Consider the following 10,605-nt stretch of genomic DNA (forward strand, 5'->3'; position numbering starts at 1 on the left):
ATGTACTTTTTTATTTCTTCTTTGATTTCTTTGTTGACCCGATAGTTGTTCAGTAGCATTTTGTTTAATCTCCATGTATTTGTGACTTTCCAGATTTTTTCTTGTAGGTGATTTCTAGTTCCATACCATTGTCATTGGAAAAGATGCTTGATATTATTTCAGTCTTCTTAAAAATAGTGAGACTTTTTTGTGGCCAAACATGTGATCTATCCTGGAGAATGTTCCATGTGCATTTGAAAAAAAAAATGTGTATTCTGCTGCTTTTGGATGGAATGTTGTGTATATATTTATTAAGTCCATCTAATCTAATGTGTCATTTATGACAAATGTTTCATTATTGATCATCTGTCTGAATGATCAAGCCATTAACATAAGTGGGGTGTTAAAGTACCAGCTATTATTGTGTTACTGTCAGTTTATCCTTTTATGTCAGTTAATATTTGCTTTATGTATGTAGGTGCTCCTATGGTAGGCATATAGATATTTACAAGTGTTATATCCTCATGTTGGATTGTTCCCTTTATCATTATTCAATGCCCTTCTTTGTCTCCTGTTACAGTTTTTGTTTTAAAGTCTATTTTGTCTGAGATAAGTCGTGCTACTCCAGCTTTCTTTTCATTCCCATTTTCATGGAATATCTTTTTCCATCCCTTCATTTTCAGCCTGTGAGTGCCTTTAGATCTGAAGTGTGTCTCTTATATGCAGCATATATATGGGTCTTTTTTTCTATCCATTTAGCCACCCTATGTCTTTTGATTGGAGCATTTAGTCCATTTACATTTAAAGTAATTATTGATAGGTATGTACTTATTGCCATTTTGTTGCTTTTTTCTGGATGTTTCTGTAGTTCTCTGTTCTTTTCTTCTTTTCTTGCTCTCTTACCTTGTGGTTTGATGACATTCCTTAGGGTTATGTTTAGGTTCCTTTCTCTTTATTTTTTATGTATTTATTATAGGTTTTTGGCTTGTGGTTCACATGAGGTTCATATATAACAACCTATATATATAATAGTCTACATTAAGTTGATAGTCTCTTAAGTTTGACTTCATAATAAAAACTCTACATTTTTACTCCCCCCTCACATTTTATGTTTTTTGACCTCATATTTTGCCTCTTTTAATTTTATGTATCCCTTGATGTCTTATTGTAGATATAGAGGATTTTAGGACTTTTGTCTTTTGACCTTCATACTAGCGTTATCAGAGTTTGATCCACTACTTTTACTATATATTTACCTTTACTAGTGATATTTTTCTTATTTCTATTGTGGCATTTTCTTTTCCACTTAAAGAAGTCCCTTTAACATTTCTTTTAAAGCGCGTTTAGTGGTGATGAACTCCCTTAATTTTTGATTCTCTGGAAAACTCTTTATCTCTCCTTTGATTCTTGCCACGTTCTGTATTCTTAGTTGTAGGTTTTTTCCTTTCAGCACTTACAATATATCTTACCACTCCCTTCTAGCCTGTATGGTATCTGCTGAAAAGCTATCTTCCTTATAAGGTTTCCCTTTTATGTAACTTGTTTTTCTCTTACAACTTTTCAGATTCTCCATCTTTAATTTTTGACATTTTAATTATAATGTGTCTTGGTGTGGGCCTCTTTGTGTTCATCTTGTTTGGTGCTGTCTGTGCTTCCTGTGTCTGGATATCTGTTTCCTTCTCCAGGTTAGAGAAGTTTCCAGCTATTATTTCTTCAAAAAAGTCTTCTGTCCATTAGTCTCTGTCTTCTTTTTCTGTGATGTTTATAATGCAAATATTTGTATGCTTGATGTTGTTTCAGAGGTCCCTTCAACTGTCCTCATTCTTTTTAATTCTTTTTTCTTTTTTCTGTTCAGCTTGAGTGATTTCCCTTATTCTGTCATCCACATCACTGATTTGTTCTGTGTCATCTACTCTGCTATTGATTCTGTCTAGCAAATTTTTCGCTTCAATTATTGTTTTCCTCAGCTTTGATTGGTTCTTTTTTATATTTTCTAATTCTTTGTTAAAGCTGACGTTGTGCTCATCTATTCTTCTCAAAATTCAGTGAACATCCTTGTGACCATTACTTTGTACTCTTTATCACGTAGGTTATCTCTGTTTTGTTAAGTTCTTTTTCTGAGGATTTGCCCTGTTCTTTTATTTGGAACATATTCTTCTGTCCCTCATTTTGCCTACTTCTCTGTACTTATTTCTTAGGATTAAGTAGATCAGCTACATCTCCCAATCTTGGAAACATGGCCTTATGTGGGAGATGCCTCATGGGGTTCAGCAGTATGCTCCTCTCTCATCACTCGTGTCAAATCCTCCCGGGGTGTCCTCTGTGTTAGCTGCATATGCCTTTCTGTCCTTCCAGAGTTTCTGTTGCTGCAGGCATGTGGGTAGGTGGTGCTGGCCTCCAAGTTGAATGGTTGCAAGGCTCAGCCACATTCAGCCACTGGGGGCATGCTATTGGGTGGGGCAGGGCCCCATACTGTTGGCTGTGTGGCCCATGACTGCTTCTAGCTCACTCTTGGGTGGGGAAGGCCTTTGGCACAGGCTGGTTACGTGGCCCAGCAGTGCACAACAAACTTGGTTGCTCTGGTGGGCACGGCAGGCTCCATTTCAGGTGCTTTGGTGGGCAGTGTAGATCCCTTGCATGTCTAGTTGCACAGGCTCATCTGTGAAAGTCTGCCGTGGGCTCACTGGTGGATGGGGCAAGTCCCCAGTGGACTGCCTGTGTTTTCTGGCTGCCCTCGATTGCCTCTGGTGCTCTAGTGGACAAGACAGGCTTCTGTGCTAACAGGCTAGAGGAAAGATTCCAAAACGGTGCCTGCCAGTGTCTGTATCACGACAGCTAAACTAGGTCACAGAAATGGCTGCCACAAGTATCTCAGTCCCTGAGGAGGGACCTCCCTGGGATTGGCTGCAAGCTTAGTAAGTGAGTCTGTTTGACCAATGGACTATACACTTTTCTATTGAGGATTTTTGTACTGGTTTCCAGATTGAGTGAGTCTGTGCATGGGCCCTTTAAGAGCAGGTTTTCCTTTCCCTGAAGTTCTATAGTTTTCCTACGTGTATTCCCCATTGGTTTTCAAAGCCAGGTGTTTTGGGGTCTCATCTCTCTTCTCCTGAATCTAAGGGCTGGGGTGCCTAATGTGGAGCTTGAATCCCTCACTCATCTGCAAAAAGCTCCATACGTCTGAGATCCTCCCAACTATGAAGCGTCATTGCTAGGTCTGGTTTTTCCCTCAACAGGACGATATCTCTGCCTCCCTCTCTGTTGTCCCTTGTGGTGGAGTTTCTTTTCATCCAGTTTCCAGATCTCTCTCAGAGGAAATTATTCCACAAGTAGTGGGAGGTTTGTTGTGTCTGTGGGAGGAGGCAAGCTCAGGATCCTCCTACGCCACCATCTTCCAACACTCTCCTTGTTGTCCTTTTCTTCATCTCAGTCAATGAGTCACCTTCTCAGTAGGACACAACAGAACCTTAAGAAAGGAAATAAAGAGTTTTGTTTGTTGTAGTTCTTAATTACCTCATAGGATAATGCAACATATTTATTGCCATTGAATAGGTATTTCTTTTATTTAAATTCAATAAACAATTCATTTGCAAACCTCACTGTGGGTGCACTAGAAACCAGTTCTTATTTGTCTTTCACATTGCAGCATGGTTTTAATCGTAGGTAAACTGTGTGTGAGTGCCTATGTGCTTGTGCATATGAGTGTGTAAAAACAAGGTAGACTATGAGAGGAAGCTGATAATGGAAAGAACTCTGGATTTGGAATCAGAAAATCTAGGTGTGTGCTAAGACTTGGTTTTACTTTTTCCTAACTGTGTAAACTGGAAAGTATCTTTGGGCTTTCATTTCTTTGTCAAAAATTTAAACATATTTACTGACTATCTTCTATGTGTCAAACATACAATGTGGTAACAGTCATAATGTTTTTCCCACCGGCATCATTGACTTGTTAAAACAATGAATGAGATGCGATATGTTAGCAACACTTGTAATCTCTAGGAAGTTTTCTAACTGACATGATTATATGGCAAGGATGAACAGTAATGCAAATTATGTGCTACAGAATTCAAAGGCACAAACACAAATAGAGATACATACTATGTGCTACAGGAATTTGAATGAACTAATGAGGTAGGATTTTCTGGAGGAGCGGAAGCTGTTCTAGATATTGAAGGATGGCTAGACCACAGAGAAGCAGAAACTTGGGCAGAGAGAATAACATCAAAAAAGAAATTGGTCCTTCTGATTCTCTTTGGCACTTGGGATCATATTCTCTGGAAGCCAAATTGTTTATTGATTCTCTGGGGACTGCTCCCGCTGTAACACAAGCAGTGATTTCATAATGGTTGAAGTTTTCATTTTGTTTCACAGGTTGGCTGCCCATGTTTTCTTCAGTGATATCCTGATCTTTGTATTGAGAGCTTCTTTTGGTCATAAAAGAGAGGCTTGTGCCCCTGGAACACTTCCTGGCTTTGCTGTCAGCCTGTTTCTCTAACCGTTCTCTAGGCCTATAATACATCCATGCCCCTTGTCTACAGAAAGTTTGAAAGTAGTGAAGTTGATCTAAACATTTTTGTGAACAACTGAGCAGTAAGTACAGTTTCAAAGCTGCAGCAGCTGTTTGTGTCTTTGCCTTGCAATCTGGTGTCTTAACTGGAATCCTTTATGTCAGAACATAATCTACTTAAAAAGTTTCCATTTATGTCATGAATAATAAACTCGATGGCTCTTTACAACATCCAAATAGGCCCTTTAAGCTGCCTTTTCAGATGATAGCCTTCTTCTCCCAATGAAGAAATCAGAAAAGTAATCCCTTTAGGCTTCTCATGAAATATTCATTCTTTGGTATCACTGCTAAAAATTTAATTGGCAAGTTGTGTCTCCACCATATTCACAGCATATAGTATTAAATATCAAAGTGATACTAAGGTATATCCCACAGTTTATGTTTAAAATATGCATACAATGTGTATTAAATAAGTTATAAGAAGCACACATACACATAGTCTAAGAGGATGGAGCGTTCTCTAAGAAAGTCTGTACCTGGTGGTTTTGAGTTTAGTGGCTCTATCATACCTTTCCTGATATCAAGCCACTCGGCCTGAGTCAACAGCTCACTCTTTTTCTCACCTTAGCTGTCTTCTTTTTCTTCCTCCTCTACGTTGCCTGGCTATATGAACTCCACATCTCCCTCTGATCTGTATCAACATCTTCAAGCACCCATTTGTAACTTCCCAGACCTCACCAAGATCTGCTCCCTTTTCCTTTCTGCACTGGCTGAATTTTGGACAATTCTATCTTGTTACCTGTTCAAACGTGAAAGCAGAGCCAAAAGAACCACAGACCATGCTAACATTGTCTCCACTCTTTGATATAGGCAGAGACAACAGAGTTACCATCAACATGTGGTGATTAACACTGTTGTCACCAACCTGTTGAACTGAGCCCAAGTAAGGTGGTCACTTGACTTCATTCTTCAGCAATCCATGCCCCAGGAAGCTTCCTTTTGGACTAGGGTCAAGTGCTGAACTTGGAGAAATAGACTCACATCACTTAGTTTCCAGCTTTGGACTAATTTTGCTTCTCAAAGAAACAATAAAACCCAAATTGAAAAATATAGTTCTCGCAGGAAAAAATTTCATGAATAGTTTAGCAGTAATTAGACCGAGCCAAAGAGAGAATTAGTAAATAAGAAGATAAATATGAAAATATAAACCAGAACACAGCCCATAGAACAAGGAGACTGACAATACAAAATTGGGGTTAAGACATGGAGGATTCAACGAGAAAATGTAGCATTTTAAATTTGAGTTCCAGAAGGAGACAACGGAGAGAATGAGGAGAGGCAATACTTAGACAGGTGCTGGCCGAGATGTGTTCAGAACCGATTATAGACTTGAATCATCAGAGTCTAGAAGCACAAATTCTTCAAAGTAAGAGACATAAAAAAAAATCTACCGCCATATACATTGTGGCACTGATGAGCACCAAACACAGAGATCTTAAAATGATTCTTGGAGAAAGAAAAGGAACAACAATTAGATTGATAGCTACCATGGATGCCATGTTGAGATACAGTAGTGGTCAATCCTAAACTGTTTAGCAACCAAAACTGTATTTCAAGAACTAAAAACAAACACATTTTTAGATAAACAAAAACTGAGAGTTTACCACGGTAAAGGTCTAACTAAAAGAGCTTTTAAAAGCTATCCTTTAGGAGAAATAAAAATGACTCCAGAAGGAATATCTGAACTACAAAAAGAAATATGAGCAAAAAAATGATAAGCATGTAGATAAATCTAACCACTGACAGTATAAAATAATACTAACAATGTCTATTTTGTGGGGCAAAACAACAAGACAGAACTATAATACTGAATGACAGTGGCTTATGAGTTTGAAGGAGGGGGAGAGGAGATAAAACGTTCTGTGGTTTCTGCATTGTTTGGTTGGAGTGTTAAGGTAATGATTAACCTGTGGCTTTGATATATAGGTATGCTGAAATTCCGAAGGCAAAATAGAAAATAATTCAAAGTAGTAGAGAAAAATTGAAATAAAAATCAAAGATATGAAAAAAAAGAAGCATGGACAAAGTGGGACAAATAGAAAGCACTGAATAACATGATAGAAATGAATCAAAATATATCACATGGTAAATGTAAATGGACCAATTTCGTCAGCCAGAACACAGATTGTCAGATTAGATAAAAAGAAGGTATACTTCTGTTTAAAAGAGAGACACATCTAAAACATATGGAAATTCTGCACATGTGCATTGGAAGACAGGTGCAAAAATATTCCTGGAAGCATTGTTTCTTAGAGAAACAAACAAACAAGAAAACCAGACACAGCCCAAATCAAATGCCCTTCAATAGGAAAGTGTTTAAATACATAGTGGTATATGAGTTAATTGGCACAATGTAAGCAATGAAAATAAATGAATGACAAACACACAGATCAACATGAATGAATCTCAGAAACAAGATGTTGGATATATAGCATGTTTATAAATTTCAAACATATAAAAATATAATATATTTAACATATCCGTAAAAAAGTCTACTAAAACTATGGAATTCATATCTAGAAAATTCAGTGCAGTGATTTCTCTGTTTGGGTAGTAACAGAGGGAAATACCAGGGCCAGTTTCATGGACACATGGCCTGTGCAGTCACACAGGGCCCCGTGTTTAGAAGGACCCTATGCTTGGTTTAATGCTCTGCTGTTGCCATCTGGAAATGTTCAATAATTTTAAACAAGGGACCTTGCATTTTCATTTTGTACTGGGCCTCTCAAACTATGTAGCAGGTCCTTCGGGCTACAGCTGTGGAGAGATACAGAAGGGCACTTGAATTGTACTGATGATGCTCTTCTTAGCCTGGCAGATGAGTACTTCATATTTATCTTATGTACTTCATGTATAGTGTTATACATATTTGTATGTATGAAACATTTCATTTTACAAGTTAATTTTGAAATGTTACCTTCAGAGCCACTGGTTTATAATACTCATCAGGAAGACCCAGGCAGAGTCACAGAGTCACCACCTAGGTGGAACTGAATATCCTATTTATATGGTTGTGATGTGGAAATTGGTCTGAGTTGTTGAGTAATTATACTTAAGCATATGCTTTCGACTCTATAAAACCCGGGTGAGTAATATCAATTTGAGGGAAAAGAAGAACCCTCTGTATTTCTTTACACAGTTGGAGATCCAGCTGCTCTTGTTTTCATATTGCAAGTGTGTTTCCTTTGCAAACTTGTTAGCTCCTGCATTATTTGGAGGCTCTGCCTTTTAAAGGCAGGCAGCACTTAAAAACTACGGGGCAGAACCTATCCGTTTCTATTGCTGTCATCAGCAGCTGGTGCACCCAGCGTCCTCTGAGGAAGTTAGCTGCCCTCTAGCCACCGTGGATATTGTGCGAACACAGCACATCTGCTCTAGTCAGTGGCTCACCGTGCTTGTGTGACTGTACAGGCCGATGCGCCATTCATGTGTGGTTTGGCAGCTTCAAAATTCACACATAGAGACAGCTGGTGAAATAGTTTGCTAAGTGGTGCACCCCCTTTTCATCCAGCCACCTGGATCATTCTGAGAGGCACAATGTGACCATCACTCTCTAATGCCTTGCTTGGTAGCCAGCATTGGCCACAACTTCTTGGGAGTTTTCAAAAGCAATACAACATGTTCAATTTTTCTGTACAGCTCCCAAAGAACTCTTGGTTGTTTCAGCTTGATTGTATCCTTTAAGTGCCTCTTAACTCTGACCTTCAATCCCCTTTTACTATCCTATCATTATGCTTCTGCTCTCTCCAGTGCAATGAAGTGCAGGCACTCTGATATTATACATTCATTCCTTCAGTCACTCAATAAACATTTATAGAACATCTTAAATCTTAACTCTCACTTACAGATCTTAAAGTCTTAGTCCTCTTTGCCTCATCCTTCCTCTTTTTTGTCCTTTTTTCTTTATTAGTGGCTCTGATTTATGGGGTTTAACGGTCTATGCTCTTTGAATTTATTTATGGCAATGTTTTTCAAGCTGACTCACTCCTTTCCACAAATCCAGCCATTGTCTTTCCTGTTTTGCAATGAATCATGTAATCTGTTGTGCTCCTTAGAGGTTCCTTGACGAATTCTTGAATGGCCAAAATTAAAATGAAATACAACTTTTGAAAAGCACAATTCATGTAAAAAGCAAGCTTCACCTGTACCTATTGTTCTCAAATATGGTGATCTGCCTTGTAAAGGGAAAAGGATGATGTCTATTGCAAAGTATTGTATACTTTTGGTTGAAAATACAAGTTGCATTGCAAAAACTCTCAGAAGTTGCCCACGTAACTAGAACCATTATCTTACCTTTTAGTCAAATTTGGTGAGCCTAGATAATCTTAGTAGCAGAAGTCTTGCCGTGAATTAAACCAACACTTAGCTGAGCGCTTATTATGTGCAAGGCATAATGGGACATGTAAAGAGGTGCAAGATATACTTACCTCCTTTCAGGAGCTAAACTCTCACTGTAGATATCTATACATATAAAAGGAAATTAATAATACAAAGTGAATTGGCCAATGAGTCATTCAGGTATTAAGCCCAGTAAGAAAGCAGAAAAAAAAATGATTATTGGTGTCCAGGATCGTCAGAGAAATATAGGGGCAAAGATGATTTGCCCATATTTAATTAGACTGTCTTTGGAGCCAGGTAGACTTATTATTTCTGCAGACAATTAACTCCATACAGAGAAAACACTCAGATTACTCTATTCATTACTTCTTCATTGCTTGAGACAGATTTATTTTGAATTATTGTTGGACATTTTCCTCTTTTTGTTTTTTTTAAATTGACTGCACATTTGCCCAATTTAATTGCTTATTTATTTCCTTGGAAGATTATGTCAATGAAATTTCGTCTTCTAGGAATTGAGTCCTTATTTTGGGTTATGTGTTCTTCTTTTATTGTTAATAATGAATTTGATTCATTGTAAGCTAATTGTACTTACATAGGAAAAAGGCGATATTGAATGTTGGGGCACTGTAGTGACAAGGCCACATGTCTTAGAGATCAATGGGACTGGGTTTGAATCCAGCCTTTACTACTTGTCTATGCAACTTTACTCAATTCTTTATCTGATAAATGAGGACATGTTTCATTTAATATTTTTATGGGGTTTATTTTGTAGGATTACATAAGATAACATAGATAACACTCCTGTTTGGTTCATAGATAGCATCCTATATATACTAGCAACTATAATTATCCTTTTCTAATTATCCCAGTTCATTTCGTATATGTGACAGGACTTCTGCTGAATACACAAAAGTAATCTATATTTTTAGAAAATATTTTAAGGTTTAGATTAAACTAAAGGATTTTTAAAGTTAATGCTTTCAAGAAATATACTGCCTCAAGAACACTGTCTTTTTTCCATGTTGTTTAGATCTTAATGGTACTTCGTGGGTGGTCTGCCACTTGAGTTTCTTGTCTATTTTTTTTTTTAAAGAAGAGTATCTATAATTCTTGAAATGGATATTTTGCCAATTTTCACATGCCTTGTTTTCTCTTCTCAAATCAACATGTCTCCATATTTATACAATTCGGAGTTCAAACAACATTCATTACACTGCTGTCACTGTACACAGAGACAGTCCAAACTTATTATGCCCCAATATAAAACACAATCCAACTAAATGAACAGATGTGTTGCATGAGCAAAGCCGTACCATGTTGTTCCTATTTATTGTCTGCCCTGTTTGGAGGGCATGCCTGGCGCTGTGAGGTGGAGGACAAAGGGTCTTGCCAATTGCACTTATTTAATGAAACATTTTATGCACGTTTTGTTCTTCTGTTTTGTTGCTCTGCCCTTGGGCGACAGAATGATTTTTGGGAAGTTTGGTTAAACTTGTCAAGCCTTTGAAATGACTTTAAAAATGTTTTATAGTTACAAAAATTAGTTACGTTTATTTCAGAAAATAACACATGCTTTCCAAATTTGGGAGCTAAGATAATGAGCTTTCAAAATGCAGGATGCCCAGCAAAATTCCATCCAGCTTTCACAATTTACTCTGTGTTTTTCTAATTGTGTTGTGCTTATTTTCTACTCCTTTTTGCACCTTTCCTGTCTAATA

Source organism: Equus asinus, chromosome 8 (assembly GCF_041296235.1).
Source record: "Equus asinus isolate D_3611 breed Donkey chromosome 8, EquAss-T2T_v2, whole genome shotgun sequence".
In the NCBI taxonomy this organism is placed as follows: domain Eukaryota; kingdom Metazoa; phylum Chordata; class Mammalia; order Perissodactyla; family Equidae; genus Equus; species Equus asinus.